The sequence below is a fragment of the Amblyomma maculatum genome, chromosome 8 (genome assembly GCF_055883805.1).
Source record: "Amblyomma maculatum isolate TAMU_Amacu chromosome 8, ASM5588380v1, whole genome shotgun sequence".
Classification (NCBI taxonomy): Eukaryota; Metazoa; Arthropoda; class Arachnida; order Ixodida; family Ixodidae; genus Amblyomma; species Amblyomma maculatum.
The window spans coordinates 89581783-89595875 of record NC_139351.1 but is presented as its reverse complement, the minus strand read 5'-3'; positions in this window follow the sequence as shown (position 1 = coordinate 89595875).

Here is a 14093-nt window from a genome sequence, read left to right as displayed (position 1 = left end):
CTGACTCAAAATGTGCTTTCCGCAAAGCGCAGATCGCTTGTCTGTTGGTACGTCTGTTCAGAGGCGGCTAAAACATTCCATTCAGAAAGCTACAGAGCACTTATAGAAAAAAATTAGTTGTGGTTTAACTCTGGTTAAACCGAGGGCTAACGAAAGCTAGGGAGTGTCGTGACGCTGGGGCTACGTCGACCCGGCCTTCACTTGGTAGCGTGCAGAGACTCGGGGTTGAAGTAGGATTGAATCTTCGAAGTTGGTGAAATATGTACAAGCAGGTTTAATGGCACTTTGAGAAATCTTATTTACAATATTTACACGAAAAAGAAGGGTACATCAGCAAAATGGCAAGCGTTAAGAGTTCATAGCGAGAAGCGACTGGATGAGCCGTTTACCCAGGGCCCAGAGCGACATTTCGTGCTCTGCAGCGTCCTTAAAACCCCCCTATGTCCAGCCCCTCTCTGAAGATGTTGACCAACCAAATCCAGGGCACGCCCCTCAGGTATCGGCATCCAATCGAACACATCACTGCACTGATGGTCTGAAGCACTGACTGTTCCGGCATTCATTCGTTGGGCGTGATCACTTGTTGGCGGGAAAAGCTTGGGAACGGCGAGGAGAGGAGGTACATTTCTATTCTTCAGCAAAGAAACCACAGGCTGGTTCTGACAAGTGGTTTTACTTCTCAGAAACCCGAGTGCACGTGGCGCCGCATAGGGCTCCCAACATGGTCCCTTTTCGACAATTGCAAATCTTTCCTGCATTCCCGGGAAATCACTTAATGGCCGTATGAGTCATGCTCCTTTCTTGTCCTGCACGTCAGCGGACATGTCACTCTGTCGTCTCCTTTGGATAGGAGACATTCATCACTGGAGGATAGCACTTCTCGACTGGAAGGGTGAACAAAAGAAAGAAAGCACTTCCTGCTATTTCCCGCAGGGGGACGTTTCTTTGTGTTTTTCCAGACGTTCTCTTGACAGGGTCAGTTTGGCATTTGCAGGTTGTCCACAAAGCAAAACATGCTTACAAAACAGGATTCCTGGAAACAGGCTCACTTAGAGCCATTGGACCATCACCACATATTCACAAAACTTATCCATGCCCACAGGCGAACAATAGAGCGCGCAATTGCGGATGCTTGGTCGTAACAGCCTCCTCCCCCGCCAGAAGAGACTCGGAGGGCAGCAGTCCCAGCTGCTGCATGAAGAGACGACTTAATGGCCTGCACGTGAACGCTTGAAGCTCGCTGTTGCTTGTCGCGTTGTCTTGATTGTTGTAGGCCAAATTGCTCGAGCTGTCTGAAACTCAACCACATGTCGAAGCAAGCACTCGGCTCCCGTCTGAAGAGACCAGGTCAAAAGAAAACTGCCATTGTTGTTCGAGAAAAGCCCACTCTCAAGACGTTCAGGACCCACGTATGCCTCGAAAACCAAACGTGCTGCTTTACATAGTCATCTATATTCAAGCGCACGAAAAAAAAAAAAAACCTGATTATCAATTTGGATACATGGTGAGGAACATCTCGGACCGCTTAGAAAGAGCGGCTAAGCGCGTCCGCATTCCCATTTAACTTCCCCTTTTTGTATCTTATTTCAAAATTGTACTGCTGTAAAATCAAGCTCCACCTAAGAAGGCGACTGTTCTTCGATGTCGCAGTTTGCAGCCAAGCCAGGGGACAATGGTCCGTCTCTACGGTGAATTTGGCCCCTCCAAGATAGCACTGCAATTTTTGAATGGCCCATACAATGCAAGCGCATTCCTTCTCTGACGCGCAATAAGCCCTCTCTCTAGAACTCAGTTTTCTGCTCAAGTAGAGCACGGGGTGCTCATTACCGTCGTCATCTCTCTGGCAGAGAACAGCACCTAACCCTCGATCACTGGCATCACACTGGACCGTGAATTCTCGGCCATAGTCTGGAGCTCGCAATACCGGACGGCTAATCAGCACAGCCTTCAGGTTTACGAAGGAGGCTTCCTTTTGTTCGTCCCAGACTACATTTGTCGGTTCTGTCCTGCGGAGAGCGTCGGTCAGAGGGCTAGCCAAAGCTGAATAGTTAGGGATGTAGTGATTGTAGTACCCAGTCAGACCCAGGAATGCTCGAATTTCCGTCTTCGTGCTCGGCCGCGGGTAGTCTGCTACCGCAGAAATCTTAATCTCGCTGGGTTTCCTGAAACCTTGACCTACATTGTGACCCAAGTAGTCCACGGTCGCCCTTGCCAGGCAACATTTCTCGGCCTTTACGGTTAGTCCAGCTTGACGCAAAAGGCTCAGTACAGCTCTTAGATGTACCATATGGTCCGCCCATGAGTCGGAAAAAACCGCAATGTCGTCTAAATAAGGCACCGCGAATGTTTCACACCCCTTTAAAACCCTATCCATGAGTCGGGAAAAACAAAATGGAGCATTTTTGAGCCCGAAACTCATCATTGTTGGCTGGTAGCTGCCCGTCGGAGTGACGAAAGCCGCGTATCTGCTGGCGCGTTCAGTGAGCGGTACTTGCCAGTATCCTCGAGTAAGGTCCAGCGTAGTCACATATGCCGCTCTACTGACCTGTTCTACTCTCTCCTCAATATTCGGAATAGGATACACTTGATCCCTGGTGAGAGAATTTAGCTTTCGGTAGTCTACCACAGGCCTAGGGTCTTTACCTGGAGCTTCTACTAAGATCATAGGCGAAGCATAATCGCTTTCCGAGGGTTTTATTACTCCCAATTCCAGCATGCGAGTTACTTCCCTATCCAGAATTTCTCTTTGCCTTGGAGAAAATCGGTAGCACCTTGATCGCACTGGCACGTCTGAAGTCAGCTCAATATCGTGCTCAGTCAAATCAGTTCTGCCTGGCCTGTCCACGAAGCAGGCCTCAAACTCTGTTATTATCTCGCCCAGATCGGACAGCTGGGATTTCTTTAGTTCTCCTCTCTGCTCCGTCTTTTTGAGAAGCTCCTGAGCGTTGCTTCCTTTTCCGCTGAGGCAAATCAAGTTGTCCCCCATCTCCTCGGGAAGGTTTAACGTTAGATTTACCACGGCTTCCCTCTGCACATAAGGCTTCATAAGATTGCAATGATAAATGCGCACTTCTTTACGCCTACCGGGAATTTTCACTGCGTAGTTAGTGTTAGAAAGCTTTGCAACGACTTCAGCCGGTCCTTCCCACTGTACTTCGAGCTTATTCTGCCTTGAACTTCTCAGCAACATCACCTGGTCCCCGATACAAAACGTCCTTTGACGGGCTGACTTATCATAGTACACCTTGGAACGAGCCTGGGCTGACTTCATGCTGGCCTCAACGAGTTCCTTAGTGTTATGTAAGCGATTCAAGAGGTTCAGAATGAATTCTACTACTGTTGGGTCTTCTCCGCGCCCCTCCCAGGCTTCGCGCACCATTCGCAAAGGTGAGCGCAGTGACCTTCCGTACACCAACTCGGCTGGGCTAAATCCAGTGGATTCGTGCGGCACTGACCGCAAAGCGAAAAGCGCTGCAGGCAGGCAGGTATCCCATTCGCGCTTGTTTTCATAGCACAGTCCCCTCAGGACTCGTTTGAGAACAGAGTGCCATCTTTCTACGCTGTTGCTCTGCGGATGATGGATCGAGCTATGCACTACCTTAATGCCGCATCGCTCGAGAAATGAGGTGGTGAGGACACTCGTGAAAACGCTACCCTGATCACTTTGTACCTCGGAAGGGAATCCAACTCGTGCAAACACTGACAGCAGCGAATCCACTACACTCTCGGACGTCACCTCGCGCAGCGGAACAGCCTCTGGAAACTTTGTGGCTGGGCATAACATAGTGAGGATATAACGGTACCCTGACTCGGTCACAGGAAGTGGCCCAACTATATCTATTACTAACCGGTGAAACGGCTCGGTAATGATTGGTACTAACACCATCGGAGCTTTCCACTTATCTTGCGCCTTTCCAACCCGCTGGCACGTGTCGCATGACCGTACAAAATTTTCCGTGTCCTTAAAACATCCAGGCCAATAGTATTCTTGCAACAGCCTCTGCTTTGTTTTCTTTATTCCAAGGTGACATGACCACGAGCTGCCATGGGAAAGTCGCAGTAAGTCTCCGCGGTACTTTTGGGGAACGACTAATTGGTCCCGCTCTACTCCGCGCTTATCCTTGAATAAGCGATACAGCACTCCCTTTCTCATCTCGAAAGAAATATTGTTTGCTGTCTTAGTGGCGCGGTGGCGCTCCCTTATCTCCTGTATATTGGGATCATTGGCTTGCTCTATAGCTAAGTCCTCTCGGGTTCCACTTAAAAGTCTCGTGAGATTACTAGACACTGGCGGCAAGAGGTTACTCTCAAGAACGTCCTCATTCCGCGTCTCATCAAGCTCACTTTCAAGTTGACTTATCTGAGATGCCTCGCTCTCAAAGTTTTCTGACCTGCTATCTTCCGCATTTACCATTGTTTTAACTGCCGTTTCCTCCGCTGTGGATTTTTCTGGAATGAGCAGTGTAGCTAGTTCTCGCGCCTTTGAACGTGTTAAGGCTTGCACAACTCTGTCTCCGAAAAGGATGCCCCTCTTTCGCAGTAGCATATCCGATTTGTTGGAGAACAAATACGGATAGCACTTAGGAAGCTTTCCTGAAACGGCAGCCTCGGTTGTTAATTCGCCGAAAGGGCCCTCGATGACCACGTTCGCGATCGGCAAGCACACACTCTGTTCCTCAACTACCTGTCGGATCCATGCACACTGTCCTGTATAGTCGGAAGGCGATACATACGCCGGATGGACAACATCCATCGTTGCGGCCGAATCGCGCAGTACCTTGCAAGGCTTCCCGTTGACTACTAGGTCATGCAGGTAGGGTTCTAAAAGCTGCATATTTTCATCGCAGTCCCTGACATACGAGAAAGCAATCTTTTCTTTCCGGCAGTTGACGGCAATGTGACCCTGCTCATTACACCTAAAGCATGTGAGCGGCTTCCTAGCCTCAAACTTTTTCTTTGTGTTCTGCGCGTTGGTCACTTCCCCACTTTTCTCACTGCCGTCCTTTCTAGGGCGTTTGCCTGAAGAAGCCTTCCTTTCTTCGTTTGCAAATCTAGCAAGGTGCCTTTTCTGACGGTTATTTACACTGAACTTGGGATTGCGGAGCCTATCTACTGCTGGGTTGCTGAATTGTCGGCGCGAAGCGTACTCCTCAATGACTTCGGCAGCTTCAGTTGCCGACTTAATGTCGCCTCGGTCCTGTAACCAATTTCTTTCTTTTTCTGGGAGGCAGCTATAAAACTGCTCCAAAAGAATTCGCTCGACTACAGCGTCCCTATCACTGTAGGAATCAGTGCTCTTTAGCCACTCGCCCAAATTAACTCTTAAATTGTATAGGAATTCAGGGTAACTCTCGTCCCTGGACTTAGTAGCGTTCCGAAAACGTTGTCTGAACGCCTCGGCGCTAAGCCTATACTTTCTCAGAAGGCAAGCTTTGACCTTCTCGTAGTTGTCCGCGTCCTCTTTGCTTAGCCGCGCGACAACCTCCGCTGCCTCGCAGGGCAGAACCGTCAATAATCTCTGAGACCAAGTGTCTCGCTGGAAGGACAGTTTTTCGCAGGTTCGCTCAAAGTTAGCCAGATACAGACCGATATCCCCTGATATCACATATGGCTGCATGTACTTTGACATCTTGAAATCTGCCTCTTTGTTGAGAAGAGGTACCGCTAGCTGGGGACAATTGCCCGACCTCTTGCTCAACTCTAGTTCTACTTTCCGGAGCTCAAGTTCTTGCTCCAGCCTTTTTGCTTCTCTCTCAATGTCACGCTCACGCCTCTTTTCCTCTTTTTCCCGCTCTTTCTGCTGTCTGAGCTGCTCCTCCTTTTTTTGTCCGATGAGGTTCCATGCTTCACTGAGCTCCTCATCATCGGCTCCCAAATCATTGATTGCCTTTAAAATCAAGGGTTTTCGTGCCAAACCACTTGTATCAATTCCCAATTCCTCACACAATAGCAACAATTCCGGTTTCTGCAGCTTTTGTAGGTCCATGATCGCTCCCAGTGTCGGCTACTTCCAAAACAACAGTGCAAACTACCAAACCTAAAGGCGTTTCAACACTTTTTACCAGTTCTAAAATCTAACCCTGTTCTAGAACCTGGTCAACATCAGAAGAAAAGCCAAGCACTCACCCACACATGCGATCGATGTTCCGAGCTGCTTTCTTGTTGGCCGATTGTTGCTCCTGCTTGTTGCTTGAGATGCCACCTCCGATCACACGGATGTTGTGGCTTGTAGCTTCAGATCCACCTCCAATCACCAGATGTTGTAGCTTGTAGATCCAGATCCCACCTCGAATCACCAGATGTTGTAGCTTGTAGATCCAGATCCCAACGCTGGTCACCAGTTGTCGTGACGCTGGGGCTACGTCGACCCGGCCTTCACTTGGTAGCGTGCAGAGACTCGGGGTTGAAGTAGGATTGAATCTTCGAAGTTGGTGAAATATGTACAAGCAGGTTTAATGGCACTTTGAGAAATCTTATTTACAATATTTACACGAAAAAGAAGGGTACATCAGCAAAATGGCAAGCGTTAAGAGTTCATAGCGAGAAGCGACTGGATGAGCCGTTTACCCAGGGCCCAGAGCGACATTTCGTGCTCTGCAGCGTCCTTAAAACCCCCCTATGTCCAGCCCCTCTCTGAAGATGTTGACCAACCAAATCCAGGGCACGCCCCTCAGGTATCGGCATCCAATCGAACACATCACTGCACTGATGGTCTGAAGCACTGACTGTTCCGGCATTCATTCGTTGGGCGTGATCACTTGTTGGCGGGAAAAGCTTGGGAACGGCGAGGAGAGGAGGTACATTTCTATTCTTCAGCAAAGAAACCACAGGCTGGTTCTGACAAGTGGTTTTACTTCTCAGAAACCCGAGTGCACGTGGCGCCGCATAGGGCTCCCAACATGGTCCCTTTTCGACAATTGCAAATCTTTCCTGCATTCCCGGGAAATCACTTAATGGCCGTATGAGTCATGCTCCTTTCTTGTCCTGCACGTCAGCGGACATGTCACTCTGTCGTCTCCTTTGGATAGGAGACATTCATCACTGGAGGATAGCACTTCTCGACTGGAAGGGTGAACAAAAGAAAGAAAGCACTTCCTGCTATTTCCCGCAGGGGGACGTTTCTTTGTGTTTTTCCAGACGTTCTCTTGACAGGGTCAGTTTGGCATTTGCAGGTTGTCCACAAAGCAAAACATGCTTACAAAACAGGATTCCTGGAAACAGGCTCACTTAGAGCCATTGGACCATCACCACATATTCACAAAACTTATCCATGCCCACAGGCGAACAATAGAGCGCGCAATTGCGGATGCTTGGTCGTAACAGGAGCTATGATTACGCTTGGAAATTGACGGTGGCTTAGCTCAGCTAGGCCAGGATATACGTAGAGGAAGCATGTGTCCCTGGCGCTGGGCTGCCTACACCTCTCCAAGCCAATCTAATCTAGTGTAATCCAATCCAATCCAGTCTAATTTAATCCAATCCAATCCAGCGTAATCCTATCCAGTCCAATCAAGTACAGTTCATTCCAGTCAAATACAATCCAATCCAATCTTGTTCAATTCAATCCAATCCTGTCCAATTCAATCCAAACTAGTCCAATCCAATCCAATCTAATGTAGTCAAATCCAATCGTGTCCAGTAAAAATGCGCCGCTGACTAGTCTATCATCATGACTACTACCATCCTCATGCTAGAGAAGGAGAATTGAGATGCGCTATTCACGATCTTTATCACGGAAGTTTTCTCATGAAATAAAGAAAAAAAAATATCCTCGGCGTGGCTCAGTTGGTTAAAGCGCTCGGCTGACTTTTGTTTTGTTTTTTTTTATGAGGAGATCATAGCTTTTCTGTCGGAGTGTTGTTTTCGCAACAAAAATGGCTAACGAAAAGGGTTCTACTTAAGTTGAAGACAACGCAGAGAGCAAAGAAACGGAAAATGGTAGGTATAACGTTAAGAGATAGGAAGCGTGCAGAATTGGTCAGATAAACAACTCGTGTTAATGACATTCTAATAGAAATCAAGAGAATAAATGGGCATGCGCAGGACATGCAGTGCGAAGAGAGGATAAGAGATTGTAGCTAAGGGTAACAAGTTGGATTCCAAGGGAAGGAAAACGCAATAGGGGCGGCAGAGAGTTAGGTGGACGCAAGAAGTTCGCAAAGATTAAGCGGATGCATCTAGCTCAGGACGGGGTAAATTAGAGTAATGTGGGAGAGGCCTTCGCCCTGTACTGGATATAGTCTGGATGATTATTATTATTATTATTATTATTATTATTATTATTATTATTATTATTATTATTATTATTATTATTATTATTATTATTATTATTATTATTATTATTATTATTATTATTATTATTATTATTATTATTATTATCATTATTATTATTATTATGGTGGTGGTGGTGACAGTCTGTATTAAAAATTTAGAACCAAGGGCGTTTTTTTTTTCCTTCTGAGTTTCACCTTATAGTTCGTAATGCATTCACAGCGTTACAAATCTCATGACGGTAAGAGTTTTTGTTCTACCCTCTCCAAAAGGAAAAACTTCAACGAATGCTAAAGCAGCACCTCTACATGCCTCATAAGCAGATACCTTGGACTCTGAGCTTTCGACAAAGTTGTCCGTACAGTGCTGTATAAGCACAACCTGAAAGTACCATCCAGAAAGCGCAACAATTACGAAGACGAACGCCTCTCTCTTTTTATTCGTTGAGCACGCAGCTTTGCGAGCTCTTTTCAGAACATGGTACTTAGAATAAATTGGTATTAGACGTAATGAAGTCCGCTATAGGAACATCTATGTTGACAGTGGCCACATTTTGCTAAGTAACTCAAGGGATGAACTAAAACGCGTTACTAACGGCCTAAATAAACAGAATACAATAGGAGTCAGAGCGAAAAATTACGCTGGTCCCCGAGCGATCGAATCTCAGCTCCGGTTCTAGTCGTGCGTCATTCAAAAGGAAATAGTTGACATGCCACAGCCATACCACCTTGCTAAACGCTGCTAAGGTAGGGCATCCTCACAGACATCATAGGCATGCGTTGTAGTAGCTTAAAATGATGTGAATTCGTTTAATAAGCTATCCCTACATCCAAAGAGGCCACTATCCGGAACAAAATGTGCACATGGATTCCCCGGACGGATTAGGATGCTTCACCAAGCATGCCATTAAGGAAACTCGCTTTCATGACGAAGGTAAAAGAACCGGCTGGATGTTCGAGTGTGTTTTGCTGAGGCAGCTTAAGGGAGAGGGAAAGGGATGTCCTGCGAGTCAAAGCCAGTTTGGTGCGCTTCCCGGCACTTAGCCTAGTTGGCGGGATTTTCATCGCTTCCCCATTACGGTGATTGGCCGCGGGTTGCCAGCTTTCGAGCGGTAGCGTTTAAAGGGATTACAGGGCAAACTGCCTGCCCGCGTACTTTCTTTTTTGTGTGTGCGTGTGTGAGCAGCCTCACTTAACGCGGTTAGTTAGGCGAACTCCGCTACAGTGGGCGTTAAATTCCGCAGAGGGCTCTCCTCGCTTCGAAATAATAATGTCGCTAGTGGTCGCTCTTGACGTACGGGCAGAGCAATCCGGGAACCGCGTCGCGTCGCTCTGTCACAGGGTTTGCGAAAAATGTCGCTTATCGCCTGGAAGTAGCTCCCGAGATTCTCCAAAAAAAGAAGTTTCTCGAATATTCTTCGATTGATGTTCATTTTTCCAGCGCTGTTTCAGCGAAAGAAGTGCCGACCACTGACCCCCCTTATGTAGGTAGTCAGATTGTATCCTCAGTGTAGCGAAAATAATCATAGACAAGGCGAAATTTTGTACATGGCGTATATAGTAGCATGCTATTTCATAATTACGTGCTTCTTCCGGTTGATGCGCCGCAGAATGCGGGTGGTCTGGCCTTCTGCGATGTCTAATCTGTGGATCATCTTATTGTCACTGCAGTAGTCTATAGGATCATGCCTATCACTTTGACGAAGTGGAAGTGTGTGATAAGGACCACGTCGAGCTCTATAACAATGGATGTTGTAGCTGCGTCCTTGCGATGAACGGATCTCTATCGCACCAGTCGAAGTTCTGTCTTCTGCGGAGCACATTTGAATCCACAGCTTTAGACTGAGACTCGAACGATGTCTGTACTCTGTTATCATGATATCGGATCGAAAAGATTGGAACCACGTGTCGGATTTCTGGATAAGACTGTTGCATGACTACATGATACATTTGCTCTCCTCCTTTCTGCCCTTAAATGACCGAGCAGTGTGCTGCCGTCCCTTTCCAATTCCCGTAACAACCTCCTCATTGAAGTGTTCGGCCAAAGGGCGATTCATACTCTTTTCTTTTTTTATAGGCGACTGTTTAGACGCACTCGGAGGCTCCTCTCACTGTTTTCTTAGAAACCGATAATTCATAAGAGATAAAATTCTATCGATCCCATGACCAGGGTGCGATGATAGTTTATTTCATTTGCATTCCTGTGCATAGTTTCAACTGCAGAGAAGTATGGGAAAAACAGAAAGCACGGCCAGATTTCTCAAAACTGAAGATGGCTTGCATTTCGTTCAGTCTTATCAAACGGAAATGCGTGTATGGGTATACATAATACAGATACGTAGGCGATGTTAATTTTTATGCAAGCACGCGAAGCTGTACTAACATCTACACTCACAGCGTAGATTTTGCACGAGTGAAAGGCTAAACGTTGTGTAGATATGTGAACGCTCAGTAGTGTAAATCTAAAATAGTCATATTGAAATGATCGATTTTGCTTTCTTTGCAACTGCAATGAGTTTGGAAGAGAACAAATTGTTGAAGTTCAACGATTCTTTGACCAAGTTTCACGTGCGTAAGCCATCGGCCGCAACCGCAGTCGCTGCTAACGCTTCGATCTTGGCTCACCTTCTCAGCAACGGGCCAGTCAGGCTTCTCGTTGTTCCAGGATCTCGGCAGCCAGCAATGTCGAGCACGGCTGCAGACTCTGTCTGTAATGAGATAGCGCAGTTCCCTGAATAAAGCTTCATGAAGACCACGATGTTCAATGCACAGCGCGAGAGTGTTTTGAAGTTGGAACTTGATGCAGATGACGACGTTTGCTGCTCAGTGTGTTGCATTTTTACACGAGGCGTAATCGGCTGCGGCGATAGCATAGCGCTCTCGTGTCTGGATACGACGATGAAGACGGCGACATTTGCTGCGAGCAGCGTGAGATAAAAATGGCTGAGGCTTAGCTTGGTTAAGCCTGGTCAGATGCGAAGCATATGGATTGCTAAACTCGGCTTTCCATGGTTACACTTGGCTAAACTTTTCTTTCCTTGGTTACACGTGCTTTTACACGGTTTAAACTTGGAATGCACAATGTTTTCCCATCGCATAAAACTAGGTAATAGCATGACTCGTTCATCTCTAATCTAACTGTGTTACCGACACGCACAACGAACATGTCGTCCCCCAGGCCAACGATACTCGATTGCCACTACGCGAATATGTACGCAAAGCAAAAGCTCTTAGAACACCGACGTGCACGGCGTGCAACCGCAGCCGACGGCGCGAGCTAGACCCCCGTCTCTCCTCTGTCGTGACGTCAGCGCATCACGTGGTGTGACGTCACCATACCATGTGGTCCGCACGGCGTGCAACCGCAGCCGACGGCGCGAGCCGGTCCCCCGTCTCTCCTCTGTCGTGACGTCAGCGTATCACGTGCTGTGACGTCACCATACCACGCCGTGCGTGCAACCGCAGCCGACGGCGCGAGCTGCACCCCCGTCTCTCTGTCGTGACATCAGCGTATCACGTGGTGTGATGTAGCATTTCACATTCTTTGCACGGCGTGTAACCTTCACTAAGGGCTGTGGTTTACCTCTAGCAATATGCTTCGCATAATAATATGCAGCGCACGAGCACCCAACCGAAGGTAGCAGTTCCTGGCCCTACGGGGCTGGGACGGTAGGTCAACGCCGCGGGGCTAGCCAGCCACCGAATTTTTATCTGTTGTAGGCCGTCATTGCACCCGCCACTGCGTCGATGGTGGACGACGGCTGTTGTTGCGGCACGCGTCTTTCTCCCCCTCTTCCTTTTCTTTCTTCTCTACTTTCTATTTTCTGTCCGCACGAGGCAGCGGAGGTGGCTCAGCTACAGAGCCAGTAGCAGGCCCGTGCATTTTATTTTCCTTCTTCCTACAGCCACAACTGCAGCAACGAGCACGTGTTAGAAGCGGTAGCCTTGCCTTCTCAGAATGGAAGCGTTGCTGCAAATGCCAGATTTGTAATCGATCACGCAGCCCAAATCGCGTGGTTTTAACCTATATTGTTCTTTATGCGTACAATCTGATAATAAATTTGGCAATAATGACAAAACAAAAAGCGGTAGCTTTGTGGAAGAGCATCCGCCTCGCATTCGGGCGGTATCGGGTTCGATACCCGGTGCCGCCGGGTACCTACTGGATTCCAATGGGTACAAGATTTCCCCCAGCCTGGTGCTCGGCTCCTCTAGGGCGAAATGCTCGTCGGCGTTTTATTTTTCAACATAAATCAAGGTCACGTCAGTCCCAGAGAGCGCTCGTGACACAATCACTTCTTCAATAGCAGCGGTGTTGGAATAACTCATGGTATCCATGCATATTTCGCTATTCCATGTTCAGTTAGACTTAATGTACAATCATCCGATTTACTTTCCCATAAGTCTCTAAACTATGCACGTCTACCCACGCACATAAGCGCGCTGCTAGGGGTAGCCTCGTTCCACCCTTGCGAACAGCGATCGACCTAAGATGAGCCGTAAATCTTTCTTGGAATGATTGTGAAGTATAGAGGGGCCATCTGTGTCCATGTTTCATGGTTTTGTTTGGCCTTCTTCCAAAACTAACAATCGGTAGCCCGCTTTAATCCGAACAGATTAAGCATAAAGCGCGCGCCTTCATGTTTTGATTCTTGTAACAGGACACAGCCTCCGAAGCAAGCGCAGCCCAATTCGTGAAAGCCAGCGGATCACGAAGCGCCGCCGGTGAACTCTCTAAAAACCGCTGAAACTCTTAACGGGGGAGTAGCGTCGGCAAATAAGGCGACGCCTTCACTAAAAGCACGTCTGTTTTTGACACGCGCCGGCAGTGTATACCTTTCCTCACCAGCGGCAATCCTTCAGGTTGCCTCGGGTCCGCGTTGATGTTCGCTTAATCAGTAGTAGGCCAGCGCAACCATCAAGAAAACACTCTGCGGCGCAGCGACGGTGGTGACGCCTGGGAGCCGTTCCTAATTGAATTGACAAGTCGCTCTCGCTCGGTATTCATAGCGGCGCGAGCGTGCGGAGTTTTGCGAGAAGTCTCGCGAACTGACTACTTTTCCCGGGCGCGCGTTGCAAAAGTGGCGACGACGGTGGAGAGGGACGGAGAGTGGGGAGAGATGTTGGAAAGGCGTCAGAAGCGGCTCGGGGCGATGTTGGGAGCACCGCTGTTGGAACCGCCGCCGCGCGGGTAGCTCAGCTAACGGGGACAACGCGGCGAACGTGAGACGCATTTCGAAACGCTCCAGTGTATATGCCTCCCCTGCGGGCCTTGGTGACGCCTTGGGCTCTTCATTTCTTCATCGCTCTATCTTCCACACTTATTTTCTTTCATTCGTCTTCGCTTCTTTAAAAAAAAAAAACGCCCTATACTAGACGCAAACGAGCGACGCTGAAGTGGACGTACAGCTTTCGAGGCTTAATAAAAGTCTCGAAGTAATTAATGCCCTGCGTTTGCGAGCACCTCCAAGCCGCGGTAATGCGACCGCTCCACGTGGCCGTTTGCTCGTAACAAGTGGGAGCCCCATCTTTACACCGCGTTTCTGCAGTTAGCAGCGTTGAAAGTTTCAGCGCGGTTATCAAAACAGCACGTGACGCAAGAGACTCGACAAGAATTGGCTCCATTTACGAAGAACGTGGGGATACTCGGGGGTCATTAGACAAGCCCGAAAAGGGAAACTTGTTGGTAAAAGAGAAGCGCCATTTTATTAGGTGTACGTTTTAACGGCTGGCAATGTTTTTATTGCGAAAGCAATACTACGACAACCAAAGCGAGACCTCGGGTGGCCGCAGCTACACCGTGAAGAGGCGTAGCTACGGTCT